At 42.8% G+C, this 20,699-nt stretch overlaps 1 long non-coding RNA gene across 6 annotated transcripts in view; it reads right to left on the bottom strand.

Moving 5' to 3' along the window:
- Positions 1 to 20,699, bottom strand: part of LOC149451045 (uncharacterized) — a 92,745-nt gene that overhangs the window by 13,113 nt on the left and 58,933 nt on the right. For 5 of the 6 annotated variants that reach the window (XR_016315164.1, XR_016315163.1, XR_016315161.1 and 2 more), the window contains one exon: positions 14,857 to 14,957. This is a non-coding gene — a long non-coding RNA (uncharacterized LOC149451045). Of the gene's footprint in view, positions 1 to 14,856; positions 14,958 to 15,861; positions 15,885 to 20,699 lie in introns of those variants that run through there. The other variant, XR_016315166.1, reaches the window with a different exon arrangement.

Genomic DNA, 20,699 nt, shown 5'->3' with positions numbered 1-20,699 from the left:
ATAAATATAAAAAATCAGGGATATGGTACTACCGTATTTGCCGGCGTATAAGACGACTTTTTACCCCTTAAAAATCTTCTCAAAAGTCGGGGGTCGTCTTATACGCCGGTATAACATGACATGACACTTTTTAGGGGGGCGGCGCGGTGCCGCCGCCGCCCCCCCCCCCTTCCCCTAACGGAAGGGACACTAAGTACAGGGGTGGGCAGGGGCTATTTCTTACCTGGTTCCGGTCCCACGACGATCCGGTCCAGGAAGCGCGGCTGCGCCTTCAGTTCGGCCACTGGAGTTCGCGCGGCTGCTCGGCTCCGCCTCCTCACCAGCGATTGGCCGCCAGAACTGTAGCTCAGGAAAGGCACACAGGCGACCAATCACCGGTGAGAGGGTGGAGCCGAGCGGCCGCGCGAAAATCGAGTGCAGGACCAGCAGGTAAGTGGTCAGTGTAGAGGTGCTGCTGCAACCACATATGCTGGCTGCAGCAGCACCATACGAGAACAGAGTCAGCAAGTGTCAGTGGGAGGAATAGTGCCCCATCATTGGTGTCACTGATACCAATGATGGGGCACTATTCCTCCCACTGATACCAATGATGGGGCACTATTCCTCCCGCTGATACCTATGATGGGGCACTATTCCTCCCACTGACACCAACGATGGGGCACTATTCCTCCCCCCCACTGACACCAACGATGGGGCACTATTCCCCCCCCCCACTGACACCAACGATGGGGCACTATTCCACCCCCCACTGACACCAATGATGGGGCACTATTCCACCCCCACTGACACCAATGATGGGGCACTATTCCTCCCCCCCACTGACACCAACGATGGGGCACTATTCCCCCCCCCCCCACTGACACCAACGATGGGGCACTATTCCACCCCCCACTGACACCAACGATGGGGCACTATTCCACCCCCACTGACACCAATGATGGGGCACTATTCCACCCCCCACTGACACCAACGATGGGGCACTATTCCACCCCCCACTGACACCAATGATGGGACACCATTCCTCCCACTGACACCAATGTTGGGACACTATTCCTCCTACTGACACCAATGATGGGGCACCATTCCCCCCACTGATACGAATGATGGGACACTATTCCCCCCACTGATACCAATGATGGGGCACTATTTCCCCCCACTGATACCGATGATGGGGCACTATTCCTCCCACTGGTTTGCACTGGAAGAGGGGTAGTCTTATACGGCGAGTATAGCCCAAACACTACATTTTAGCAGGAAAAGTAGGGGGGTCGTCTTATACGCCCAGTCGTCTTATACGCCGGCAAATACGGTATATAAATGCTGCAAAAGCTCTGATACCCAAGTTCTGGCGGCGAATAGAGATACCGAAGGAAGAGGACTGGATTGAAAGAGTTGAGCAGATCAAAAAGATGGAAAGGTTGTGTTATATCCAAGAAGATAGGATGGAGGCCTATTATGGGAAATGGGAGAACTGGGAAAAAGCTAGATTATATAGGAAGTATAGGAAAGAATAAAAGATAACAACAGAATAACTTCACTTGCTGATATAAGAAGATGCAGAGAAAAGGTAGGATAGGCAGAGGGGTTTTGGGGTGGGGGGCGGTGCTGGGAGGGAAATGTTGTATAGAGTAAATAAAGTAGAAATGTTGGATATTATAATATTATAGAATATATTTTTATATATACATATCTACATTGTGTTGATGAAATGTATTTAAAATGGAAAATTAATAAATATTTAAATTATAAAAAAAAAAAGAGTCAATCCACTGCTTACAGAACTGAGGACCTATGAGAGGAGTACTGAGGCAAGGTGCTGTTATGTTTTCAGAAGGCCAGCATCCCACTAGCCCCTCTCGCCAGCCATTGCATAGGGAAACACAGAGACCCAGCGATGTCTAAACAAGGTATATCTTGATTGAGGTCAGTGTTCTGGGCAGGCCACTCAAGTTCCTCCACAACAAAGTCTTTATGGATGTGGCATTGTAATTTTCAGTGGAAACACAGCAACTCAATATGGTCTTGGAATGGATTGCCCGACAAGCTCATAGTGATGGTCAGATATCCAGACTTTATTTTATATCGTTTATCAATTTTCAGCAGGATATTCCAGATGCTGGTTTATCCACAAGGAAGGTAAGTGCCAAACAATCACATGACCACCATCTTCCTTATCTTCTGTGGTCCTGGGGTGTCGGACATAGCCGGCTAGCATGAATAGACATGGACATCAGAGGTAAATAATCTTGTGGTAATCTTGAAGCTTTTTGTTACATTTAAAGTAGACATGCATATGTCTTGCTGAGCATGCTCGGAGCTTAGGCCGGGTCTGTCATTGGCACTGGGAGCCGTCAGACTGCTCAATAGCTGAGCGCAGTGAAAGCAAAGCAAGGAGTGTGTGCTGTGCTCTCTGCCTCCCCCTAGAGTGTAGTACCCAGCTCTGTGAGTGAATAGCGAAGTACTGAAACTTTTTATGGGGGGGGGGGGGGGTTGTACATGTTTCTGTGTATGTACATGTGTGTATCTGTACATGTGTCTGTGTGTATGTACATGTATGTGTGTGTACACGTGTCTGTGTGTGTGTGTGTGCATGTACATGTGTTTGTGTGTATGTACGTACATGTCTGTGTGTATGTACATGTGTCTGTGGGTACATGTGTCTGTGTGTACGTACATGTGTCTATGTGTACGTACATGTGTCTGTGTGTACGTACATGTGTCTGTGTGTACGTACATGTGTCTGTGTGTACGTACATGTGTCTGTGCGTGTGTATTTCTGTGTATGTAAATGTATCTGTGTGTATGTGTGTCTGTACGTGCCTGTGTGTGTATACATGTGTCTATATGTGTGTGTCTGTGTGTACATGTGTCTCTGTGCGTGTGTGTATGTACATGTCTATGTGTGTGTACATGTCTCTGTGTGTATGTGTGTGTGTATGTACATGTCTCTGTGAGTGTGTATACATGTTTCTGTGTGTGCGTGTGTGTGCGTATGTACATGTCTGTGTGTGTGTACATGTGTCTCTGTGTATATGTATGTACATGTCTCTGTGCGTGTGTATACATGTTTCTGTATGTGTATGTATGTACATGTCTGTGTGTGTGTACAGCTGTCTCTGTGTGTGTTTGTTGGTGGCGAGTAACTCTTAAGGCCTGGCTAGTAGCTCAGGACTTGAAATTTTAAGCCTTAGACCAATAGTAACTGAATCATAAAAAAGCTGCTGATTGTTTATCCATAGCAGCCAATCAGAATTGCATTTTAAAGCTGACCTCCAGAAAGCTAAATAAACCGATGAATATGTTAGGGAATTACACAATTTTCTGCAACCCGTGGTTGTAAGAAAAAAAATCACATCATCTATGGCTTGCATAACGGAACTGTTTTACCTTTCAAAAGATTTGTAATTCTGTCCAGCTTGTACTGAGTTAACATATCTCTGCTCCACATCACATCTTTGTCTGGCAGAGTAGGAGACCATATTTCTTGGCTACATTTACCCTAGGTTCACACCTAAGCGTTTTCTACAGCGTTTTGCAGAAACACAGTACAGTCTATTTAATATGATTTCCTATGGGACAGGTTCACATCTGCATGTTTTCACCCGATGCGTTTTTTGGAAAGGGTCAGGAATGTTTTTTAACACAAAAAGTTGCAGTTTTGGTTCTATAGACTTCAATGGAAATGCTGCAGAAAAGCATGTATTGTGTTTTTGATGCGTTTTGCGTTTTAAATCTGCAACAAGAACAAAAAAAACACAGGTGCAAAAACGCAATACAGAAACTACTCAAATGCAACGTGCATAGGTGTGAACCCAGCCTTAAAGCAGATCTTGCATTTAAAATAACAAGATCTGCTTATTTAGTCAAATTGCCGACAAAGATGATCCCAAAATATTGCTGTTGCTAAAATAAGAAAAAAAAAAAATACCTTTGCCCCAGCTTTAGATGCGTCCAGAAGGTGTGGATGATGTCACCATGTCTGGTGCTTCCTGAGATAGCTGGGAGCTCGAAATCTTGTGAGAAGGCAGCTATTCGAGGAGGTAGGTATGGTGACATTATTATTATACAGTATTTATAAAGCGCCAACAGTTCGCTCGGCGTAGTACATTACAATGGGTTACAGAACATGCGACAGTACAATAACAATACAGTGCGATACACGAGGGGTTCGAGGGCCCTGCTTTTTCGAGCTTACAATCTAGGAGGGAGGGGATAGTGGTACAGGAGGAGATAGCTGTGGGGGATGGAGTGGTAGGAAGAGTGGAGGAGGTCAGCAAATTAGCAGAGGTGGGGTAGGCTTCCCTGAAGAGGTGGGTTTTCAGGGTACGCCTAAAGGAGAGGAGACTAGGTGATAGTCTGATGGGTTGGGGCAGGGAGTTCCAGAGGATGGGTGACACCCTGGAGAAATCCTGGAGGCGGGCATGGGAGGAGGAGACCAGGGTACTAGAGAGAAGGAGGTCTTGTGAGGAGCAGAGTGTGCGTGTTGGGTGGTACATGGATATTAGGTCGGTGATGTTATTTGGGGCAGTATGGTGGACAGCTTTGTACGTCAGTGTTAGGATTGAGGGAGTGGATGAGCTGCTTAGTGGTTTCCGGGGTTAGGAACATGCAGATTTTGGCGATGTTGCGGAGGTGGAGTCTGCATGAGTTTGTTAATGATTGGACTTGGGGCTGGAAGGAAAGGTTGGAGTCCAGAATGACACCAAGTACTCGGGCCTGCAGGGCGGGCCTGATAGTGGCATTGTTGGACATGATGGAGAAGTCAATGGGGGGGGGGGGGTGTGGGCTGGGGGAAGACTAGGAGCTCGGTTTTGGAGAAGTTCAGTTTAAGGAAGTGGAGCGACATCCAGTCTGATATGTCGTTCACTAGGTTTGTGATTCAGGCGGAGACTGATGGGGTGAGGCGAGGGGTTGAGAGATAGATTTGTGTGTCATCGGCATAGAGGTGGTAGTTGAAGCCGTGAGAGTGCATGAGTTGGCCAAGGGAGGAGGTGTAGATGGAGAAGAGAAGGGGCTCGAGGACGGAGCCTTGAGGGACCCCAACAGAGAGGGGGAGTGAGGGGGAGGTGGTAGCGTTATAAGTAACTCTGAAAGAGCGTTGGGAGAGATAGGAGGAGAGCCAGGAGAGAGCGGAATCTCTGAGGCTGTGGGAGTGTAGTTTTTTGAGGAGGAGGGGGTGGTCGACTGTGTCAAAGGCCACGGAGAGGTCAAGGAGTAGGAGCACTGAATAGTGGCCATTAGCTTTGGCGGTTAGAAGGTCGTTGGAGGGTTTGAGTAAGGCAGTTTCGGTGGAGTGTAGGGGACGGAAGCCGGACTGTAGGGGATCGAGGAGGTTGTTGTCGTTGAGGTGAGAGCTTAGGCGAGTGTAGACTAAGCGCTCGAGGAGTTTGGATGTGAATGGGACATCATCTGTGCTTCAGAAGCTGGGGCCAAGGCAAGCTTTTTTTTATTATTCAGACACTTTTGGAAATGATTTGGAGGTGGGCTTTCAATAGAATGGACCTTCTGCTTTATGTTTTCAATCTGGTGTTTTTCAAGCTCATTTTTAGCTTGCCTACATCTACCCTCTACCCATCCACATAATTCAACAGATTTCTTAAATACCTTGTTTCCCTCCCTGCTGTGTAACGTTGTAAAAGGTAAAGAGGACCAGTCTTTCCCACAGGGAGTCCTGGGATCGAATCCTACATTTCAATACAGATTGAGGAAATCTGGAAGAGCTTATATACAACTAAAGGCACTGTCTACATGGGTGGGCAATTTAATACATTTCTATGAAAAAATAAATGAATTTAAATAAACCTGCTTACCCACGTCTGCTTTATGTATAGTTTCTTATACATTACAACTCTTTAAATTGCATAATATTAACAGAAATTGTGCTAAATTGACTTAAAGTGTTAGTAAACCCCCAACAGTATAATCAGTCTGTATATGCAGTAAAGTTTGCTTGTTACACTCACTGTGGAGCCTAAGGGGTTAATCCTCTGCATTGTGTAAAAAGGCTGTTTGATCCTTACTTTTCTGATCCTCCCCTTCTTCCAGTGTTCCCCTCTTATCTCCTGATAAGACATATTTTGTGGAGTCTCTCTGCACATGCTCAGCTTGGTGTGTATTGCTAGAGATTTTTTTTTTTCTTGGGAAAGTGCATGCGATAAACAGAGAGCCAATCAGCACTGTCTAGACAGAGGGTCAGGGGTCTTGAAACCTCCTAGAGCCTAAAGAAAACTCCTCCTATAAGCTTTAACCAGTGCTTGGCTGGATACTGATAAAAGTCACATGACTGCTCTAAAAGAAAAGGTATTTAGCAGTTTATATTTACAAAAATAATTGCATTTCCACGCTCTGTGTACTGTGGGAGACCACATGTAGTGAATGCAGGGTCCGGAGTTTAGTAACACTTTAAAAATAAACAGGAATGCTTGAAGACATCAAAAATGTCCCCTTGTGTGACATACCACTAGACAAGAACCTGTTAGTATTCATCTGACCTGTGGAAGGCACATTCGCCTATCTCCAATTAAATTCTGAATGTGGTCTGTGTAAGGCATGAATTACAGTGAGTGCACAACATGTACAAAGAACACCTACAATTAAGGCAATTAAAGGTATGCCAACTAGAGACAAGAACCATATTGAGAAGATCAAACTTAAAGACACAAATTGGTCAGACGGGGTTTCTTTTCTTAAAATAATGAGTTCATCCTCGTCTTCAGCCCCTATAAGAACATAAAAAGAGGTTGTTACCAGATACTGAAATAACATAAAATGTCCAATGTACAGTCAGGTCCATAAATATTGGAAATCGACACAATTCTAACATTTTTGGCTCTATACACCACCACAGTGGATTTGAAAACTAACAAGATGTGCTTTAACTGCAGACTGTCAGCTTTAATTTGAGGGTATTTACATCCAAATCAGGTGAACGGTGTAGGAATTACAACAGTTTGCATATGTGCCTCCCACTTGTTAAGGGACCAAAAGTAATGGGACAATTGGCTTCTCAGATGTTCCATGGCCAGGTGTGTGTTATTCCCTCATTATCCCAATTACACTGAGCAGATAAAAGGTCCAGAGTTCATTTAAAGTGTGCTATTTGCATTTAGAATCTGTTGCTGTAAACTCTCAAGATGAGATCCAAAGAGCTATCACTATCAGTGAAGCAAGCCATCATTAGGCTGAAAAAACAAACCCATCAGAGAGATAGCAAAAACATTAGACGTGGCCAAAACAACTGTTTGGAACATTCTTAAAAAGAAGGAATGCACCGGTGAGCTCAGCAACACCAAAAAACCTGGAAGACCACTGAAAACAACTGTGCTGGATGACCAGAGAATTCTTTCCCTGGTGAAGAAAACACCCTTCACAACAGTTGGTCAGATCAAGAACACTCTCCAGGAGGTAGGTGTATGTGTGTGAAAGTCAACAATCAAGAGAAGACTTCACCAGAGTGAATACAGAGGGTTCACCACAAGATGTAAACTATTGGTGAGCCTCAAAAACAGGAAGGCCAGATTAGAGTTTGCCAAACAACATCTAAAAAAGCCTTCACAGTTCTGGAACAACATCCTATGGACAGATGAGACCAAGATCAACTTGTACCAGAGTGATGGGAAGAGAAGAGTATGGAGAAGGAAAGGAACTGCTCATGATCCTAAGCATACCACCTCATCAGTGAAGCATGGTGATGGTAGAGTCATGGCGTGGGCATGCATGGCTGCCAATGGAACTGGTTCTCTTGTATTTATTGATGATGTGACTGCTGACAAAAGCAGCAGGATGAATTCTGAAGTGTTTCGGGCAATATTATCTGCTCATATTCAGCCAAATGCTTCAGAACTCATTGGACGCCACTTCACAGTGCAGATGGACAATGACCCAAAGCATACTGCAAAAACAACCAAAGAGTTTTTTAAGGGAAAGAAGTGGAATGTTATCCAATGGCCAAGTCAATCACCTGACCTGAATCCGATTGAGCATGCATTTCACTTGCTGAAGACAAAACTGAAGGGAAAATGCCCCAAGAACAAGCAGGAACTGAAGACAGTTGCAGTAGAGGCCTGGCAGAGCATCACCAGGGATGAAACCCAGCGTCTGGTGATGTCTATGCGTTCCAGACTTCAGGCTGTAATTAACTGCAAAGGATTTGCAACCAAGTATTAAAAAGTGAAAGTTTGATTTATGATTATTATTCTGTCCCATTACTTTTGGTCCCTTAGCAAGTGGGAGGCACATATGCAAAGTGTTGTAATTCCTACACCGTTCACCTGATTTGGATGTAAATACCCTCAAATTAAAGCTGACAGTCTGCAGTTAAAGCACATCTTGTTTGTTTCATTTCAACTCCATTATGGTGGTGTATAGAGCCAAAAATGTTAGAATTGTGTCCATGTCCCAATATTGATGGACCTGACTGTAATTGTCATTTTAATAATTTATTGCTCACACATGCCATAGGTATATGTGGAATTACTCCCCAAAATACATTCTGCTACTTGTCCCGAGCATGGGGGTACCACATGTGAGATATTTGTTGGTAGTCTAGTCAAGTACAGGACCCCAAAATCCAATAAGCACCTTCAGGCTTTTAAAGGGCTTTATTTCCTCACTACACTTCCTGACTACTTATCACAGTGTTGGAGGCCCTGAAATGCCAGAATAGAACCAAACCCCCCAAATGACTCATTTTTGGAAAGTAGACACCCCAAAGAATTTGATAAGAAACATGGTGAATCATTTTTGCAGATCTCGTTTATTGCCACAGGTTTTTGGAAAATAAAGAAAGAAAACAAAAACATATTTTTTCTTTTCTTTTTTTATATTTCAAAACCTTGTGAGAAAAAACTAGATCTGCAAAATACTCACCATGCCTCTTTTTAAATTCCTTGGAGTGTCTACTTTCCAAAAAGGGGTCATTTGGGGGGGGGGGGGGGGGGGTTGGTGCTATCCTGGCATTTCAGGGCCTCCAAAACTGTGATAGGTAGTGAGGGAGTGAAATGAAGAAGTTACACACCTTCAGGCTTTCAAAGTGGTCATTGGATTTCAGGCTCCTGTATGTGGCTAAGCTCCCAAAAAGTCTCACACATGTGGAATCCCCATACTCAGTAGAAGTAGCAGAATGTATTTTGGGGTGTAATTCAACATATACCCATGGCTTTTGTGAGCAATATATCATTTAAGAGACAACTTTGTAGAAAAAAAAAACTGTTTTTGTCACAAAAACTTGTGGGAGAAAAAAAATTTCCATTGACTCATATTCCTCTCAGCAGATAGCTTAGGGTGTCTAATTTCCGAAAAGGGGTCATTTGGGGGTGTTGGACTATCCTGGTATTTTAGCACCTCAAGAAATGTGATAGGCAGTCAGAAAGTAAAAACTGTGTAAATTTCAAATTATCTATACCATAGTTTGTAGATGCTATAACTTTCACACAAAGCAATCAATATATACTTATTGGGATTTTTTTTTTACCAAAGACATTTAGCAGAATACAGATTGGCCTAAATTTTTTGACTAACTTTGAGTTTACGATATATTTTTTATAGCTGAAAGTAGAAAATATCATTTTTTTTTTCAAAATTTTTTTGTTTATAGAGCAAAAATACCACCGAAAGAAAGCTCTATTTGTGTGAAAAAAAGGATGTACATTTCATTTGGGTGCAGCATTGCATAACCGCGCAATTATCAGTTGAAGCAGTGCAACGCCAAAAAGCAAAAAAAAGGCCTGGTCAGGAAGGGGGGTAAATCCTCAGGAGGGCAAGTGTTGAAAAAAAAAATTACACTGGTATTGTTTTTATTATTATTATTATTATTAATAATAATAATACATATTTTCGCTGTTTTCTGCTTGTAGAAGTTATAGTAGTTGATGTTTTGAGAAAAAAAAAATTATTATACTGGTATACTTTATATTCATATTTATTTCAAAGCATCAACTACTATAAATACTACAATCAGAAAACAGCTAAAACATCTAATAACAATAATAATTTATACTGTACATATCCGTCACCTAAGAAGTCTATTATAACTGCCTTGACTCCTATATATTGCCCTCTATAATACCAGTTTGTAAATCTCCACCTGAGAGCAACACATTACTGGTTACTTTTTACTTTACACAACCCCATTTATACATATGACACGATATCCAGCTATTCTGTTTTCTCTAATAAAAAGAAGGGAGAAACAAGAAAACGGAAAGAGAAAAAGAAATTGAGGCATACTTTGACTCTAATGTAGACTTTGCCACCATTATTCAATGTTCTATACAACATTCTCCATATATTGTGCTGTTTATTCCACCGTTCAAAAAGTCCTCTTTTTTAAGGAGCTACATTCACTGTAATGGGCCGAGCTCAATTCTTTGTTCAGTAATTTAGTATTAACATTACATGCTATTTATGTCACTTTCCAGATCTTTTAACAAACCCTAACATACCTTCAGGTAAAGTAACTTACTATTTAGAGGTACATTGTCACTTACTTAGAAATTAATCCGAAACTAAAGGTAACTATTACACACATTATCTAGTCAAATATTAGTATATACAATAACATACAACTACATGAGGAAAACTATTTTCTAACACCTAAGCCACACTTTACACATTGTGGTATTTCCAGTTCCGGTTATTACACGGGATGTCATTAATAGACATATATATCTATTCTGTATACATAAATGAGGTGAAAAATAGAAGCTCTTGTTGCCCCTTTGAAAAGCCTTGCACAGTGAATTACTTTTCAGAGGGCAGAAGTGAAAGCTATCCTTTCACTTCCTGCTGAGCCTACAGGACAGGAAGTGAAGGGAAACCTTCCTAATGACAGCACTGATAAAACGAAAATGACAACTGTTCTTTACTTAAGGGCTTGTAGCACTCTGAAGAGTGGTGGATCGCTTTTCAGAGTATATTTTACAGGCGACAGGGGCAGGCATCCTCATGGCCTGTTTTAACTCCTAAAAAGTCTGCACCACCACGCTGCAACCGTGTACATTGCACACGGTTGCAGCTTGGACCTATTCACTTGAATGAGTCACATTAGGCGGATTTTACTGGTAAATAACCCATGCCTTTGCAAAGCGTTGTGAGGTGACTTGCTTTTCAGAGGGTGGTAGAGCAGTGGCTGCCAGACATTCAGCAGGTGATAATGCCAGCAACTAAACCCCCCTTTATTGCCAGTCAAATGGAAGTAATTGAGTTGTGGCATGGGCCCGTTTACCTGAATGGGTCGCATGTGGCAGCTCAGCCACCTGTTTTTACCTCCTGTGGCAGCCGTGTGTGTGAAGCCATAAAGTCTGGAAAAGGTGCACTTCTAAAATTGAAAAATTACCCTCCGGGCTGGTTTATACCAGAATGTGTTGGGGGAAAGGAGAGTTCTTCGCGTTCAAAACGCGACGCCTTTGAGAGCTGCTGTGGGTGTCAATATATTCTTAAGCAAATATATTGCTATAGGGCGGCACAGGTGTGCAAAATCACGTATATATACATGATATTGCAGTTCCGGGTAGGAGACGCACGTGCGCCCTACCCACGCAGCCATTCATGGCCTCGGCTATCAATCGCTGGGTCCGGGCCAGGGAGTTCTCGCCGGTATCCAGTGATCACTGAGTATCTCAGACAGTGGAGAGACCTGTGTATAAACAACACAGTTCTGTCCCCTGTCAGCTGCTGCACACTGCTTTGTATGGCTCTGCATTGCAAAGCCATACAAAGCAGTGTGCTTACAATGAAACACACACAGCCCAAACAGTAAAACAGCACACAGTTAGCCCTTTGATTGCCCCACGTTAACCCCTTCCTGCCTACCAGTGCCAATAGTACAGTGTCAGTGCTTTTGTGTTAGCACTGATCACTGTATTGGTGTCACTGGGGATGTCAGTGTCAGAATGCCCTCCGCAGTCCTGCTATAAGTCGCTGATCGCTGCCAGTACTAGTAGAAAAAAATTACGTAAACCAATTAATTTACACGTATTGGGATTTTGTTTAACAAAGACATGTAGCAGAATACAATCATAAAAAGAGGAAGTGAGCGCTAAAAGCAAAAAAGCAGCCAAAGCACAAAAAGGATACCAAATAACCTCTCAAGACTTAAATATATATAAGGTGCGGCGCTAAACAGTTCAACCAATAATGAATGCTCAATATATAAAATATGCCAAGATTAATAAAACCATAAAAATCATCATAAGAATAAAGTGACTTGTGACAAAGTGCCAAACATTCATATGTATTCAGTGACTTTCGTAATCTCATATAGTCCGTCACTGTTAGAGTGACCAGTAGTGTTAATATAGAGTAATTGTCCCAATTAAGAGTATGGGAGATCAAATTATCTCCAGTAATAGGTGCTCCATCCAGACTGTGGTGAAATGACTGGTATTATGTAAAGGCTGCGCACTCACCAGATGCACAGTTAATCTGCGCATTTAGAGACATTATTCTCTTATGGATACACTGAAGGCTCCTGTATGGATGGATCTGGTCTGGTCAGGTATTCCCCTCACCGATCTCTCCTTCTGGCAATATGGCTCAGTCTCCCCTTACATACAGCTCTGTGGGTTGTTGATAGCTGCACCTCCACCATGAGGATGGCGATAGATACGGAGTCCTCCCCGACAGCCACGATCAATTCTTCCTTCCTACCAGTCGGAGAGTGCAGGGCTGCTGTGACGGACTATATGAGGTCACCAAAGTCACTGAATACATCGGAATTTTTGGCACTTTGTCACAAGTCACTTTATTCTTATGATGATTTTTATGGTTTTATTAATCTTGGCATATTTTATATAATGAGCTTTCAGTATTGGTTGAACTGTTTAGCTCCGCACCTTATATATATTTATGTAGCAGAATACATTTTGGCCTAAATTATGACGAAATTTGATATTTTACATTTTTTACTGGACATGTTTAATAGCAAAATGTTAAAAATATTTTTTCCCCAAAATTGTTGGTCTTTTTATGTTTATAGAGCGTAAAATAAAAAATGCAGAAGCGATCAAATACCACCAAAAGAAAGCTCTATTCGTTGGGGGAAAAAAAGGATGTAAATTTCGTTTGCGTTCAGCGTTGCATGACAGCGCCATTGCCAGTTAAGCTGGGGGGGGGGGTTGTTTGATGCATTTTTCTTACCACACCACACATGCACCAAAAATGCAGCAAGCACAACTTTTAACAATGCAAAGGACCCCCAACTGACCACTGTGAAGAGTTCCATAGGATTTATTGGTTATGCAGTTTGTTTTTTTTTATGCAAAAATGGAAGGAAAACAAATCAGTGTGAAAGCAACCTAAGCAGTGCAAGCTCTGTGACCAGACGTGGGGGCTGCGTTGAAAGTGGCCTTGAGCTAGAGGGAAGAATAATTGGTGGTATCGCACTAGGCATGCATTATTGTGTGGGAAGCCATTTATTTTTAATTACCGTGTGTTGCATGTGGTGCTCCCCTAAAAAAGCTACAGGGATGGTTTCTTCTGTGTTAGGGCTGCCTTAGGGCCCATTTAAACTGTAGCGTGTATCCAGCTTTCTTGCAGTTTGGTTTGTATTGGAAATTACGACATGCCCTTTTTTCAGTTTTTAGTGTTTTCAGAGGGCCATAGAAGGCAATGGTAATGCATCAAAATGCATAAAATGTGTTCGGATACAGTTGCAGCAAGTATCGACAAACCTTGGTCAATGCTGCTCGGGTCCTCTCACACAGGCTTCGTCAGCCCCATTCAGTCTGTGTCAGTTTTGTGACATCCGTGCCCATTCAGTCTCTGTCCGCACTTTGACAGCAGACATCTCTGGACCCGTGATGGCTCTATGGGCAGCTGGAAGTGGATTTGTGTCCGTTTACATCAGACTAACTCTGATAAGTCACATTTAGATGCAGAAAAACTGCAAAGGACAAAGCCTGTTCTGTTTTATTCAGAACCTGAATGGACTCAGGCGTAGACAGATGTAAATGGCCACGTCCGTTTACATTCACCTGACCATAAAGCTACATGGAGCTGTTGATCAGGTCCGCCTGAAAACTGATCAATGAAGCTTTCTGGAAAGCCTGTGGAAAAAAGGGGCTTTTACCCCCATCCACTTCAAGTTCCAGAAATTTCCAGGAACAGCAGGAAACACAGGCTGACCCATGATAATGCACCCAACACTGCGAAAAAAAATAAAGTAGCTCTGCCCACATGCATAGATCTAAATAGGTCCTCCACGCAACCTGCGTTAAAACGGTGCACAGGTTTGAAGCCGGCCTGGAGCCCAGTAAAACAAAAAGTAAGAGGTCATTTGTGCACTGGGGACAAAAAAAAAACCCTCCTCCATTTTCTAGTTGCAGAACACCCCAATTATGTTTGGTTTGAGTTAAAAGCTGTCAAATTTACTTTGTACGTGGTACCTACCAGACTTGCTGCTTATGTCGCAGGCACCTCCCCTAATGTGGGTAAAGGGACGCAGAACACCACATTTTGGAGGACATGCCCAAAGGTCAAAGGTTTGGGATTTGTGTATACAATTTTGTTTTCTTTGATCCTTGTCAATTTTAAGAAGTCCCCATTACAGGCCCTACTTAACCAACCAATAGAGGAGGCACCAAAGCATTCCAAAATATTGGTCTTGTTTACATTCCTAGCGGCCAGAATAGCAGTCACCAGGTCCTGGATGTCTTTTGTCCATCCTCTTTTCAGTAATGAACGCTAAAATGTCATGGCAAATGGTGCATAAAAAGCTATCTGCCACATTGAATGATAAACTACATTTATTCAAAAGATCATGGGACCCTTGGATAAGTTATATTTCAGCAGACAGACAATCAGCCAAGTTCCAACAAAGGGCAGGGGAGATGGACACGGAACAAAACTCTAGATTACCCGCATGTCCTGATATTCTTCTTCTAGCTTTCTCTCTCTTCTCTTCCTTTTCTTTCTCTATTCGACCTTCCTTCTGCATTTACCTGGGTTATCATATGCACCTGATTAAAGAAACATGTTCATTAGAGTATATCATTTTGGTGAGCATTCAACCTGCGTAAAAAGTGTACGGCACAGCTATTGATATGAGAAATATCAAACCAGACCTCAGTACAAAAAATAATGTTGTACACGAAAATACCTTTTGCACTTAAAGGGTAACTCCACTTTCATGGGTATTGTACACATAGCACGTGTACACATTGTACGCATAGCATGTACAATGCCGATCAATGTCATATTGTAATTGAGTGTTATTAAAAATTACCTTACCTTTCAATCTGCAGCGTTGTAGATTTCTGTAAAATGCAAAACAATACAACTACCTGGAGGCGTTCTGTACACAGATGGTGTACAGAACATCCCCCAGAAATGTCATTTCCTGCTTGTGTGATTGGCTCACTGATTTTCCCAGGAATCGGCACTAAGATACAAGTCATATTTTTGGCATCAGCTGGTTTTATTCTCAACAACAGTGAAGTTACTCTTTAAATTACCTACTGATAAAGTCTTGGGTGCTATGTTCGTATCATTTGTACATTTAATTGCCAATAAAAATCTGGAAACAGAAAAGCTGTCAAGCTGAGGGAGCATGGGCACAAAGGTCCTCTGGTTGTGAGAGGGTAAAGAAAAGTAATAAAATGAAATGATTAGTCTTAATTTTCCAGCCAATCATTTCCCAGCAATATTTAGTGATACAAAAGTAGAATAATTATGAAACGGTTACACAATCATTAGTCAGCTTTCACATAATAAGGAACAAAAAGAGGTTTCCAACCTAAAATCAGCGTAATGCTGGCAGTCAGTCTTTAGCTCACAGCAGCAGCAAAAAAACAAACAAAAAAAGAAGAGCTAAAAAAATGTATCTGCTTTTCTACACATTTTAGATTTGGAAAAAATCCTTACAAAGCTGAAAGCCGAATATTGGTAAACAGAATACTCCCCAGCTGTGTGCGTCCATTAACCACTTGCCCTCCAGAGGATTTACCCCCCCCCCCCCCGACCAGGCCATTTATTGTGCTACGGCGCTGCGTTACTTTAACTGACAATTGCGCAGTCATGAAATTTACGTCCTTTTTCCCCACGAATAGCTTTCTTTCGGTGGTATTTGATTGCCTGTGCGGTTATTTTTTGCGCTATAAAAAAAAGACCGAAAAGTTTGAGAAAAACAAAAACTATATTTTTTTATTTTTGCTATTAAACACGTTCAGTAAATAAAATGTAAAAATCAAAATTTCGTCATAAATTTAGGCCAAAATGTATTCTGCTACATGTCTTTGCTAGAAAAAAATCCCCATATATGTAAATTAATTGGTTTACGTTAAAGTTATAGCGTTCACAAATGGCGGTATATATACGGGCATTTATTTATTTTACTAGAAATGGCAGCGATCAGCGACTTATAACGGGACTGTGGCGGGCATTCTGACACTGGGGGGAACAGACTTGGTGTCACTGACATCCCCAGTGACTCCAATACAGTGAGCAGTGCTAATAAAAAGCACTGACACTGTACTAATGGCACTGGGCAGGAAGGGGTTAACACGTGAGGCGATCAAAGGGTTAGCTGTGTGCTGTTTTTAGAATGGGCTGTGTGTGCTCTTCACTGTAAGCACACTGTTTTGCATGGCTGTGCGCACAGCCATGCAAAGTAGTGTGCACGAGCTGACAGGGAGGAGAACTGTTTTGTTTACAAACAGTTCTCTCCCCCCGTCCGAGATGCTTGGCAATCACTGGGCACCGGTGAGTACTCATCGGCCGGAACCTGGTGATTTACAGCCACGAATGGCGGTGCGGGTAGGGCGCCCGTGCGCTCCCTACCCGGAAATGCAAAATCATGTATATACCAGTGATATTGCGCACCCCTGTTGCCGTGCAGCAGTATATCTGCTATAGGGTGGCGGGAATGCGGTTAAAGCAAATCTGTCAGCTATTTTAAAGGATACGTTCACCTTTTCATCTTTAAAAAAAAACAATAGATGTACTTTCATACATGCGAATGTAAATGCACGTGTCGGGGAACCTACGCGTGAAACGGCCGATTGCGATACAAAGGTTACATATCGCCGCACAAGCCGGAGTGACAGCAATGATTCTAGCACAAGACCTCCTCCGTAACACTAAACTGATGAGCTGTAGGGGCCTTTGAAGCGTCGCCTACAGAAAATATAGGATACTGAAGTTTGTCGCCATTTCACGGGCGCACACAAATTTATGGTTTGACATGTTGGGTATTTATTTACTCGGTGCAACCTCGTCTTTTATATTTTACCAAAAACTTGGGCAATTTATTGCATTTGCTTGCCCTAAAATTTTGAATTTTAGACCTTTTTGGTATTATCATTTTTAGAGTGGAACACGTAACAATGTTCCGGCTCCTGCAGCAGCTTAGTGTGTGATAGCAGTACGAGGAGAAGTTCCCTGTACCAGCTATGTCATTTTTAAAAGAGCGTGGCCATGTGGGTGGAGCCTCGCATGGCCACATCATTCATTCATAGAGTTCTGTGAATTAATCAACTGCAAGTACTGACATCCTTTGTGGATGTCGGCTTGTAGTTCTCAATGAACCACCATGGCACTGCTGAGCGCTCTGGTAGTTCATCGATTTAGCCTGTCAGTGTGAAACGGTCTGCCTGTATGATGTACAGCTTACACTGACAGTCTGCAGGAGTCCTGCATTACACCTGCGATCTGCTGATCACTGCTGCAATGCTTTCCAGGGGAAAAAAACAGTAAATGTATTTTTTTTACCTGCAAAAAATGTGTATTTATTTATTTTTAAAGGTGGATTTATCCGTTAATGGAACGGACACCAGAGCTTGATTTGGCTGCTCAGCATGTGATTGTACGGAGCACCCAAGTGCTTCCTTGTGAGAAGAACCTGAAAGAGTAAAGGTTTTATTTCCTCACCGGGCCCGGTGCCTCATTTACTCGCTCAGTAGATGCGCTTCGGCTGAGCATTAAAAGAGCCCGACACTTCTCTTTCCTGACGAACACCCAATGTGTGCTCATCACACTGCAAGGTCTCTCCCCTCCTCGAGAAGAAGATAAAAAGCGCAATGTTTTATTTAGTTCACCATAAAGCCCCTTTCGTTTTTAAAAGCCCCAGACCTTCCGAAAAGCACCTCAGATTTAAATATGCTTTTAGTTCAAATTATTTTTTTTGATTAGGAGAAGTAGATTGTCATGTGGGACAAGTAGACTGGGACCGTGTCTATGGGAAAGAAGTTTTTAAAAATAGTTTCCACACCCCTGCACACTACTTGCTGCTCTTATTCTCACCTTCCAAAGCCTGTTAATGTGATACTAGAAAAACACAAACAGCACATACAGTAAGACAGCACAGTTAACCCCTTCCTGCTCAGTGTCATTAGTACAGTGTCAGTGCGTTTTATTAGCACCGATCACTGTATTAGTGTCATTGGGGATATCAGTGACACCAAGCACAGTTTGCCCCGCAGTGTCAGACTGCCCGCCACAGTCCTGCAATAATTTGCTGATCACCACCATTACTAGTATAAAAAAATTAAAATTTCAGTATCTATACTGCTATTTGAAGACGCTATAACTTTCACATGAGCCAATTAATTTACATGTATTGGGTGTTTTTTTTTTTTTTTTTTTTTTTTTTTTAGCAAAGACAATTTTTTTTTACTAGACATGTTTAATAGCAAAAAGTAAAAAATATATAGGTATTTTTCAAAATTGTCGTTCTTTTTTGTTCATAGGTCAAAAGATAAAAAACGTGAAGGAGATCAAAAACTACCGAAAGAAAGCTTTATTTGTGAGGGAAAAAAAAAAGAAGTAAATTTCATTTGGGTGCACCGTTGCATGACCGCACAATTGTCAGATAAAGTAACGCAGGGTCGTATCGCAAAAAATGGCCTGGTCTGGAAGGGGGGTAAATCCTCTGGAGGGCAAGTTGTTAAAGTAGAACTATAGGCAAAACTCTTTTTACCTGAGCCCCATCTGGATCCAGCGATGTGCAAGACAGCCTCGACTGGCCCAGTTCTCTTCCTCCTCAATGGCTGACACAGCAGTGGGAGCCATAGGCTCCCGCTACTGTATATAACAGCCAATAAGGAGAGAGCAGGGGGAGAGGCCGAGCCACGGCTGTGTGTAAATGGACACACAGAGAAGCAGCTCAGGAGACCCCATAGCAAGCTGCTTGCTATGGGGGCACTTGGCAGGAGGGAGGGGCCAGCAGTGCCAGTGAGGGACCTGAGAAGAGGAGGATCGGGGCTGCTCTGTGAAAAAAAACCACCATGTTTGTTATTTTAAAAAATTAAAAATCTTCCTTTACAATCACTTTAACCACTTGCCCTCCAGAAGATTTACCCCGTCCTGACCAGCCCATTTTTTACAATATGGCACTGCATTATTTTAACTGACAATTGCGTGGTCATGCAACGCTGCACTCAAATGAAATATATGTCCTTTTTTCCACACAAATGGAGCTTTCTTTCGGTGGTATTTGATCGCCTCTGCGGTTTTTATTTCTTATGCTATAAAAAAAAAATTCCAATTTTGACTTTTTGCTATTAAACATGTCCAGTAAAAAAATCTTTTTTAAAAATCAAATTCCGTCATAAATTAGGGCCAAAATGTATTGTGCTGCTAAAAAAAATCCCAATACATGTAAATTAATTGGTTTACTTTTACGTTATAGTGTCTACAAATGGCGGTACATATACTGGAATTTTTTTCTAATACTAGTAATGGCGGCGATCAGCAACTGAAAGCAGGACTGCGGGGGGCATTCTGACACTGGGGGGTGGGGGGGTATGTTGGGACGACTGACTGACTGCCACTGACACCCCCAATGACACAAATACAGCGATCAGTGCTAACTCCCTTCTCACTGGCCTGCCTCACCACAGGCTATCCCCACTTCAGTCGATCCTGAATACAGCGGCCAGACTCATTCACCTTACCAACCGCTCCATTTCCGCCACCCCCCTCTGCCAATCCCTCCACTGGCTTCCGATTGCCCAACGGATCAACTTCAAACTGCTAACACTGACGTACAAAGCTGTCCATAACACTGCCCCAAACTACATCACCGATCTGATATCCAAATACCACCCAAAACCCACTCTCTGCTCTTCACAAGACCTCCTACTCTCTAGTTCCCTGATCTCCTCCTCCCATGCCCGCCTCCAGGACTTCTCCAGGGCATCACCCATCCTCTGGAACTCCCTACCCCAATCCATCAGACTATCACCCACTCTCCTCTCCTTTAGGAGCACCCTAAAAACCCAACTCTTCAAGGAAGCCTACCCCACCCTCTGCTAACTGCAGATCTCCTCCACTCTTCCTACCACTCCATCCCCCACAGCTTTTCCTCCCGTACCACTATCCCCTCCCTCCTAGATTGTAAGCTCCAAGGAGCAAGGCCCTCGTACCCCTCGTGAATCGCACTGTATTGTTATTGTACTGTCTCATGTATTGTCTCCCAATGTAATGTACAGAGCTGAGCTAACTGTTGGCGCTATATAAATACTGTATAATAAAAAGCACTGACACTGTACTAATGGCACTTGGCAGGAAGGGGTTAACGTGGGGCGATCAAAGGGTTAACTGTGTGCTGTTTCACTGTGTGTGTGCTTTACACTGTAAGCACACTGCTTTGTATGGCTCTGCTATGCAGAGCCATACAAAGCAGTGAGCAGGAGCTGACAGGGGAGGGATCTGTGTTGTTCACATACAGGTCTCTACCCCGTCCATGTGCCGGCGGGGAATCA

The sequence above is a fragment of the Staurois parvus genome, unplaced genomic scaffold (assembly GCF_062004578.1).
Source record: "Staurois parvus isolate SC_StPar_1 unplaced genomic scaffold, SC_StPar_1.0 ptg000550l, whole genome shotgun sequence".
NCBI classification, from domain to species: domain Eukaryota; kingdom Metazoa; phylum Chordata; class Amphibia; order Anura; family Ranidae; genus Staurois; species Staurois parvus.
This window is presented reverse-complemented; position numbering and strand designations above follow the sequence as displayed.